Source organism: Carassius auratus, unplaced genomic scaffold (assembly GCF_003368295.1).
Source record: "Carassius auratus strain Wakin unplaced genomic scaffold, ASM336829v1 scaf_tig00217574, whole genome shotgun sequence".
NCBI lineage: Eukaryota > Metazoa > Chordata > Actinopteri > Cypriniformes > Cyprinidae > Carassius > Carassius auratus.
Window position 1 is genome coordinate 80,603 of NW_020529128.1, and position 9,917 is coordinate 90,519.

The 9,917-nt window shown below is 34.4% G+C and overlaps 1 protein-coding gene across 10 annotated transcripts in view; it reads right to left on the minus strand.

Annotated features, from left to right (window-relative positions):
- LOC113101206 (NACHT, LRR and PYD domains-containing protein 12-like) overlaps positions 1 to 6,308 on the minus strand; it is a 37,236-nt gene extending 30,928 nt beyond the window's left edge. For 9 of the 10 annotated variants that reach the window (XM_026265598.1, XM_026265597.1, XM_026265605.1 and 6 more), the window contains exon 1: positions 6,208 to 6,308. The gene's annotated coding sequence lies outside the window, so the exon portion shown is untranslated. Of the gene's footprint in view, positions 1 to 5,136; positions 5,278 to 6,207 lie in introns of all 10 variants that reach the window. The other variant, XM_026265596.1, reaches the window with a different exon arrangement.
- Between the last annotated feature and the right edge of the window lie 3,609 nt (positions 6,309 to 9,917).

The window sequence follows — 9,917 nt, forward strand, 5'->3', positions numbered from 1 at the left end:
TCATCAAAGTTATGAAAAAAATATAAATGGGAATTTGTCATGTAATAAAATTACATAAATCTTACATTTGGGGTGAAATATTTCTGTGAGTGTACATGTACTTATTAGTTTTTTTTTTTTTTTTTTACTTAACTTAGTTAAGTAGATTTACTTAATTTCCAAATGTGTAAATTTACTTGAAAAATGCTTGTGCAAAAACTTGCCAAATAAAAATTAAGTAAATTTACTAATTCTTTTTTTCAGTGATGGTTTTCTCTGGTTTGGTCTGTAATGTAGCCCGGGCACATTCAGACTCATTTCTCCAGCACGGGTCACTTGTGGTCATGTCAGAATCAAACTATCACTAAACCTGAACATCTGTGAATCCTACACAAGAGATCTATTTCATATTTAAAGCTTTACGTCCAGGGTTCGAAATGACTTAGGACTCTTGGGGGGTCCCCTAAAATTTAATTATTTAAGGTTCTGAAGACTACCTTGCTACACGATATACTGTAGGCAAAATTATATGGACCAGTGTTGATAATGGTCTTGGGATGTTTTCCCTTGCCCCGCTGCAAATTACATTGCCACCAACCCCTGCCATCCCACCCCTATAGGCACACAGAGTAAAATGAAATTCTGAAAAACTATCACTTCTTCTTGCTTTACTACTCCTTTCTCTTCTTCCTGAAAACCATTTCACCTGATGATTTGAGTAGCTCTTTTTCTAGGATGATTGGGCTAATTTTGTAGGGTAGGCCTAGTGCCTCTGCATAGAAAATAATAAAGTACAAGCATATATAAATGCAATAGAATGAAAAAACGTGAAATAAAGCAGTGCTTTTGGTTTCTCCGGTAAATTAACTGCATTAAGTTACAGACATTGAATAATCAAACGTAAAATAACACTGCCTTCACTGTAGGGTGACCATATGCGCCGTTCATACGGGACACGTCCCAGCCAGGATTTTAATATTGCCTAAAATATCCAGGTTTTGGCTATTTACACTGTGCAGGTTGATCGTTGTGTAACATTCATGAGAGCTATAAAGAGCAGACCAGATGGCTACTTATGCTTTCGTATAACTTTCACGTGTTTGTTAGTTCGTTTGACTTGAAGCATTGTGGCGCACTTTTTTTTTTTGGGATTTGTGCGCAGCGACGCTTCAAGTCAATCGACCGAACGAACAAACATGTGCGCATATTTGCATCGCTTTGATCTTTCCCAACTTGATCTCACCTTCTCACATGCAGCCCCACGATTGGTCGATTATGTACAATACCTGCATGTTATTGGTTAAACTGCTCTGGATGTTTTAGGCATTATTAAAATCCTGGCTGGGACGTGTCCCATATGAACCGCGCATATGGTCACCCTACTTCACTGTATACATTAAATATGGTTCATACAATTAATACAGTTTACCTTTAGCTACAAAATGTTTTTTCTCTTTCTCTTTTGTTTTTTGATTAACTTTGCTGACAAACAGCTGCAGGTATATTGGGTTGCTGTCCCTTTAAGACGAATGCATACTGGTAATGACATGCATCTGTTTTCTTTCTCTGACTGCGTTTACGGGGAAACTCGTTGAAACTGACACTTTTAGTTATTTTTTCGAGCACATTTTTTTTTTTTTTTTTTCGTTCAAAAACAAATTGATAAGAAAGAAAAGGTAATTCGGTATTCATGAACTTCAGGTGCTGTCTGCGACTGCGTGGCTCTGTGCGCCGACAGAAAGACCAGTCTACATTTGGATGTTTAACATAAATATACACTGAAAAAAGTAATAAGTAAATTTACTTAATTTTTATTTGGCAAGTTTTTGCACAAGCATTTTTCAAGTAAATTTAACACATTTGGAAATTAAGTAAATCTACTTAACTAAGTTAAGTAAAAAAAATAAAAAAAATAATAAGTACATTTTATTGAGTAAAATTTAATTAAATAATATTAAATTAATGCATTTAGCAGACAATTTATCCAAAGCAACTTGCAGTGCATTCAGGCTAACACTTTTCACCTATCATGTGTTCCCGGGGAATCAAACCCCAAACCTTACACTTGTTAATGCAATGTTCTACCACTGAGCTACAGGAACACTTCAAGATCTTGTGAAAAATAAAGGAGAATTTCACTTACTTACTTTTTTTATTTTGGAAAAGTTTTTACACTAACAAAAAACCTGAAACAGATATTCTAGAAATTCCTAAATGTAAAATATTTTTTTTCAAAACAGTTTTATCAAATGAGGGTAAATAAGTCTCTAACTTCTGTCCCTTTAAACCAGTTTACAGCAAAGACAGCACGAAGGACTGGATGCACATGATAAATATTCTGCAATTAAGAAAACAGACAAAAGAAATAGCACTGTAAAACCCGATAAGTAAACTTTACTCAAACCGTTTGAGTAAATAGATTGCCTTGATTTAAACCATGTAAGTTTTAAAACTTTGCATTTAAGTAATTAAGTGATTAACTGAGTGATAATTGTTAATTAGTGATGAACAGCTGCTGTTAACAAACAGAATCACTGAAGAAAAGAGAAACACAAGAACTACTACAACTGACTTCAGACACAGCCTTAGATGAAATCAACTGAAATAAAATACATGAAATCTCTCAAGATCTGATTAAACAACCCCACAAACAGCATCACCAGCTCCACTTATTAATAACCAGACTGACTTTATTTCTGTCAGACGTCTACAGAAGATCTTATTGAGAATGAACTAAGGTTTAGATGTTGATTTATTGTTTCATTTGAAGTAACCATGTTAGAGATCAGTGTTTGCTTTAGTTGGGCTCTTGACCCTTAATTTCTGTCTTAGTCTTTTCTCTGGCTGTTATAACCATGTATTTCTAAATCACGTTTGTTGTAACTCAAAAGTCCAGAAGAAAAGCCATCAGGTGTTAACCTGTACCTAGATGTAGGTTGTTATACTTTATATCAGTGATGATAATGATCAATTATTGAACTGTACAGAGTCTACCCTCTGATGAAATAAGTGTTGTGTAATTTGATAGATTATAGCAAAAGTGATTCTAAGAGCCAGTGGTTCTGTAACAATCAGTTAATCTGAACGACTTTTCAAACAGTTTGGTCTTCTTCGGTGTCAAATAGTCACACAAAGACATCAATAATCAGAATATGAACCTCAACAATGGTGACCATAAAAAAATTCCTGCAGAGCATGCTGGGAGCCATGGATGAGTTCTGTACTACAATAGTACCCAGAATGCATTGCAGCAAGTTTTTTTTGTCACCATTGTAGAGGTTAATATTCTGATTATTGATGTCTGTGTCTGACCAATTACTGGCATAGAAGAAAAGTTATGTGTACAAAATGTTTAGAAAGTCATTTTAATATTAACTGATCTTCACAGAATCACTGGCTCTTAGTGTCACTTTTACTAAAATCACTTCTAATTACACAACACCTACTCCATTAGACGCCATACAGATAAATAATTGATGATTATCATCACCAATATAAAGTATAACAACCTACACCTAGGTACAAGGTTAACACCTGAAGATATTTCTTCTGGGCTTTTGAGTTACAACAAATGTGTTTAGAAACAGACAGTTATAACAGCCAGAGAAAAGACTAAGACAGAAATCAAGGGTCAAGAGCCCAACTAAAGCAGACACTGATCTCTAACATGGTTACTTCAAATGAAACAATAAATCAACATCTAAACCTTAGTTCATTCTCAATAAGATCTTCTGTAGACGTCTGACAGAAATAAAGTCAGTCTGGTTATTAATAAGTGGAGCTGCTGATGCTGTTTGTGGAGTTGTTTAATCAGATCTTGAGAGATTTCATGTATTTTATTTCAGTTGATTTCATCTAAGTCTGTTTCTGAAGTCAGTTGTAGTAGTTCTTGTGTTTCTCTTTTCTTCAGTGATTCTGTTTGTTAACAGCAGCTGTTCATCACTAATTCACAATTATCACTCAGTTAAAAACTTACATGGTTTAAATCAAGGCAATCTGTTTACTCAAACGGTTTGAGTAAAGTTTACTTATCGGGTTTTACAGTGCTATTTCTTTTGTCTGTTTTCTTAACTGCAGAATATTTATCATGTGCATCCAGTCCTTCGTGCTGTCTTTGCTTTGGTTTTTTGTTAGTGTAAAAACTTTTCAAAATAAAAAAGTAAGTAAGTGAAATTTTGAAAATCTTGAAGTGTTCCTGTAGCTCAGTGGTAGAACATTGCATTAGCAAGCGCAAGGTTTGGGGTTTGATTCCCCGGGAACACATGATAGGTGAAAAGTGTTAGCCTGAATGCACTGTAAGTTGCTTTGGATAAAAGTATCTGCTAAATGCATTAATTTAATATTATTTAATTAAATTTTACTCAATAAAATGTACTTATTATTATTTTATTTTTTTACTTAATTAAGTAGATTTACTTAATTTCCAAATGTGTTAAATTTACTTGAAAAATGCTTGTGCAAAAAACTTGCCAAATAAAAATTAAGTAAATTTACTTATTACTTTTTTCAGTGTATAACCTACTGATACAGCAAAGACAACGTCGGCAGTTTTGACGGCAAAATAGTCTACAGCATATTTCGTTCTGTATTGACAGGAGTTTTTGTTTAAGCAGAATTTGATGCAGTTGTGGATACCATAGAGAGTAAAAGAAACACTAGGCGCGCTGTTTTTGCATCCCTGATATCTACAATTTCCCCCAACAACAGCCATGTTATCACATAAGCACAATTTACCCTTGAAAAAATTCGGTGATCTTTCTTTTTCCTCTTTTTCTCTCCATGTGCAGGATTCCAAATTAAGAAAAATATTATTAGCTTCTTTACCAAGCTCTCATGTATCAATGCTCAAATCACATTCACTTTAATTAACTCACAGACTTGAATTAAGTCCTGGTTATCTTTCGTAATCACTGCTGGACAAGGAGATTGTTAAGCTAGCTTTGAATAACTAGTCTAGCAGCTCATTCTGCTGTTAGCTGGCAGATCATTTGGCTTCATACACATAAGTTACAGCTAGCAAGAAACGTTGACAAACGTACTCTTCTAATCATTACACTGGGTATCTAGTTAATGCAACTTTTGATATAGGAACTCGAACTCCTAATATTTTACTATAAGCAATTATGGAGGAGATATAAACACAATAAAAGCACTTACAGGATTTCATTCAGGATTTCACTCTTTGTGATGTCTTGTTTTGGCGTGTTCATCTAGTACGTGTCTGCGGGTGCACCACAACAACAATCTGTGATGCTGAACTCACAATTAGCTAATAGCTGTCCCGATTGCTGCCTCGCGCTAGGAAATAAATGAATCACTGTTATAAATACAAATCATCACTAAAACCTATAATTTTCACAAAATTTTTAATGTTAAAATATATTTGTTGGGGACCCCCCCAAAATCCAAAAATGAATTCTTAGGGGGGGTCCCTAATGACTTATGGAGGGTCCGGGACCCCCCCAGACCCCCCTCATTTCGAACCCTGTTTACGTCTCTGTAAAGGCCTTTATTCTGTAGATGTGAGCGATTAAATACATCCTCTCTAGATGTATTCCTTCTGTAAACCAGAGTTATTATCATTAGCTGAAATAAATTAAATTTCATTATTTGAAATACATTTTAATGTAAATTAAAACAGAAAAATTAACCTTATTTAGTTTTAGCCAGTTATTATGTTTCTCATTTTCATTTAAGTCCTAAAATAACTCAAACTAACCAAATGACCAAAACAACTAAATAACTACAATTGTAAATAAATGTATACTGAAATAACAAAACTCAATGTAAATGGACATAATAAACACTTATTAAGACTGCAGAAAGGCTCAAACTGCAGCTAACCTTCATGTCCGAGGGAATCTCACTGAAAACTGAAGATCTGTCTTCAAATACAGTATTTAAACTGTTCCCATGAGACTCAAACACCAGAGAATATCTGACTGTCACTGAACCTCAACATCTGCAAATCTACTTCATTTTAAATGATTACATTTTCTTTGTGTTTTAGACTGTAATGAATACATACATTAATCTCAACTAAAAGCAGAATCCATAGAGCTCGATATTATTATAATCCTGAAGATGAATTTGTTCATTTCTACATCCGTCACAACTAAAATGCCGGTTGACGCTTAAAGATGGAGTTTAACAGCGAAAACAACTCAAACAATAATACAACAATAATAATAATACAACATAATATCAGATGAAGATAAATGAACTTACTATAATGTGATGTTTATGACCGTTTTTATAGGTTCACAAGTCTTCTTATTTTGGGTTTAATGCGATCTTCCAGACCATCTCCTCTCCGAGTTTACTTTCGGTTTGGACTCAGAGGACGGGAGGAGCCCAAAGAGTGAAAGTGCGCATGCGCAGGAGACTGACTGAATACTGAAGCTTCTAATCTTTTGTGTTTCGAAACACTGGTTGGGAGCGCGTCTCGTAGCAAACTGCCAAAGACACGTGATTTCAGTAAATGAAGGGCTTCGTTACCTCATAACTGTTTCGAAACGTTCGATATTTTCCAATGTATTATATTCTAATGTTTTCAAACATGAATTTTGTGTTTCCTCTGAATCCAACTCTTTATTAAAATCAATAAATAGCATTAGTTTGCCATCATTGAGAAGGTGCCTATAATCAATCATATCGTTTTCATGACTCCAGACTGAGACTGATCAATTAGAGAATCCAGCCCTCATTACAGCCTGCTGGAAACAATAAGAGAAAACAGTGCAATCAGTGATAAAGTTAGAGATAAGGTTTTTCTTCATTTATCTTCAGGATTGGAGTAATTAGCCCTGACTAAGAAGAAGATTCATTAAACAGCTAAACAAAAGAGGAAAGCACATCTCTGAAAGTTTGAATAAATTCATAATAATAAGACCATCATTATCAGGAGGGTTATTAATATTGCTCATCATTTCTGTAATACTAAGCTCTTTCTGACTTGTGACCAAATTCACCGTTGACAGATATTATTGGTCCAAGTTTTCTAAAAGTATTTCTTCAAGGAATGAATGAGATGTGTGAAGATGAAGAATGTGTTCAGAATGTGATGAGAGTGGTGTTCAGAGAGAGAGAGCAGCTCTGTTCACATGATTCAGACCTCTTCTAGGAAAGACTTCTTCTGCTCTCTCTTCTTCTGTTTCTTTCTTTGAGCTCTGTAAATATGAAATGTTTTATTAGGTACACAGTTTTGGGAATGATGAAACGGTTGTAAACACTCCTTGTAAAAGATGCTGCACGAGGTCAGAGAAGACATCGTTTTCTCAGAGGTGTTCCTTGAGGTTCAGTAAAACACCTCTTTCTTGGATCATGTAATTGTCACAGGGAAAGCTCCTTCTGACGCGGTGTTTTGACTTTAAACAGAGCTTCTCTCCTCCATCACTCATCTTCATCTGGAAATAAGCATCAACTATCTATCTGTCTATCACTCAGAGAACCACTCAGTCTGTAAGACATTGGTCTGAATCTGATATCATTAGTAATTGATCAATTATTGAATTCTGCCGGACAGCTTTTGAGTATTAATAAACTGTGTCACATTGAAATGTCATATTTCTGCTAAAGATTATTCTGTTGTCATGAACTCTATCTCTGTAAAAAGACAGTCTCTGTTCATAAATCACGGCTCTTGTGTAACACAGCAGGAAGTAAAGTTTGAAAACATTTCGTTTTAGATCAATTTGATTTACTTCATGATAACTGCAGCAAGCAGATAGATCTAGATAAGATATAGTTAGATCTGTTTGGTAATATCTCTTCTTCATCATCTGAACTTGTTTGGGTTAATACTGTATGTTTCCTTTATTTGAGAGGGAATATTTTGGGGAGTTGTTACAAATAAAACGAAAAGAAGTGTCCTTTAAAACTACTCCCAGAACATATCCTGCTAAAGAAAAGAGTGTTTTCATCTGGATATAGATTACAACTGTTCTTTCTGTAATTGTAAAAAAGAGATTATTATGCTTTTATTTTTTGAATGTCTCTGTTCATCTTAGTTTTGGTCTGAAATGTCACAAAGTGTTAAAATTAACTGCACCCTAGTCTTACATTTATCATTTGTTTTACTTCATTCAAATAAACACGTCTTTTCTAAAGGGAACATATTTATTATTGCTTGGTTCTCTTTTATTATTAAAATGTTATATTCGTCAAACTAAACGGATTAACTGTTGAGAATCTATAAAGTCTTTAAAAGACTGTAAATCTCTGCTTAATTTAACATATGCCTGAGATGCCCATTTTTTATTTATTATTTTTTTATTATTATTATTATGAAGAACTTGCTTTTGAATTTTGTAATTTTCGGAGTTCAATCTAAAAAATAAAAGAAAACAGAATAAAAATGTTTGGATATGTCGATGGCTCATTGCTGGGGGTCGATGATCTCTTTAAACCTGTGAGTCAGATCGAATCAGTGAACCAAAGTCTGTGGTTTACTTGATCTTGGATCAGTTTCAGCAATTTGTAGACATTTTAACAAAATAAAAGGATGAGAAGTAGTTAATAATCTCTTTCTGGCCTATGGCCTATATATATGGTGACCCATACTCAGAATTTGTGCTCTCTGCATTTAACCCATCCGACGTGTAAAAAACACATATTATTCAGGCATTTCATATTTAATGGTATTTGATTATATATTATAATTATATTTATTGCATTTCATGTATTATAATTTCAAAATACATTTTTTTATGGTTTTGTAAAGCTGTTATGCATGTTTTGGTATGATCCAAGATGGCAGAAACTATCAGTTTATCATCTGCTGCAGCCTTAGTAGCTACAGCTTCAGCTGGTTGAACCAACCGACTGTCATCGGCTACAGCAAAAGTTGCTTCTATCTTTGGGTGGTTATCTGTTTAAAGTATCAGCTGCATCTTCCACAGTTGGACTTATCGTCTGCTATGACATCAGCTTCCCGTCACTGGTCTGGTCGTCAGTTGCCTTAGCTGCTGCTTTCTCCACCACCGCACTTCTCGTCTGCTAAGGTCTCAGCTGGTTTTATGCTGGAATTGTCATCATAACACTGTTTTGTAGCACATTTTTTAGTACATGCATTCACAGAAAAAAAAAACTTACTTCTGTGTTGAAAAATAAGGTGGACATTCATTTACTAATTATCAGCAAAACAGTAAAAAAAAAAGAAAAAAATGATAATAATAGTATGTTTTAATGTTTGTATATTCACTAATCCTTAATACTTTTAAGTACCCCATAATTAGCATAGAAATGTAGGTGACTTTTCCATGTGTGGCAGATCGGAGGATAGTCTGGGAAACCTGTTTGGAAACAGTCATTATTAAGGTCAGATTACAGTTGTTGCATGAATGACATATAGGTCACCTGTATCGTCCTAACAGGTTGTTTCCCACATTCCCAGGAGAACATGCCCAGACCATACCTGTCAAGTTTTGGATTTGAAAATAAGGGAAATTTTCCAGCGCCCATTGTGAGCAGTCCCACCACCCCAAAAGCTCCAGTATCCCTTACATTTTAAGACAGGTGTTATAGCCCAAATGAAACACAAAAGGGTATATATGAAGAGCATTTATTTAAAGGCTTATTTGCATATTTTCTGTTAATTTAACATTGCTTGTTTTTTACATTTACATTTTATTTTAATTCCACACATTCTTTTCATTTCATATTGCTTTTCTTTTACAGTTTTTTCTTTTCATTTCAAACTTTTCTTTTACTCTTTTAGTGAGTTGTTGTACCAATTTGTTGCAGACTTTGCATTCTTTAAAAAAGTAAAATCGCTGTCCCATTTATCACGGTATTTACACATGGGTTTTGGTTTTTTTGGCAGGTGTGCCTTCTCTCTATCGTAGCATCCATTATCCGTCTCTAGGCTACTAAGGTGGGAGTTATCGCGAGACTAGTGACAGAGCTCAGATTGGGAATGTTTTCATTATTATTATTTT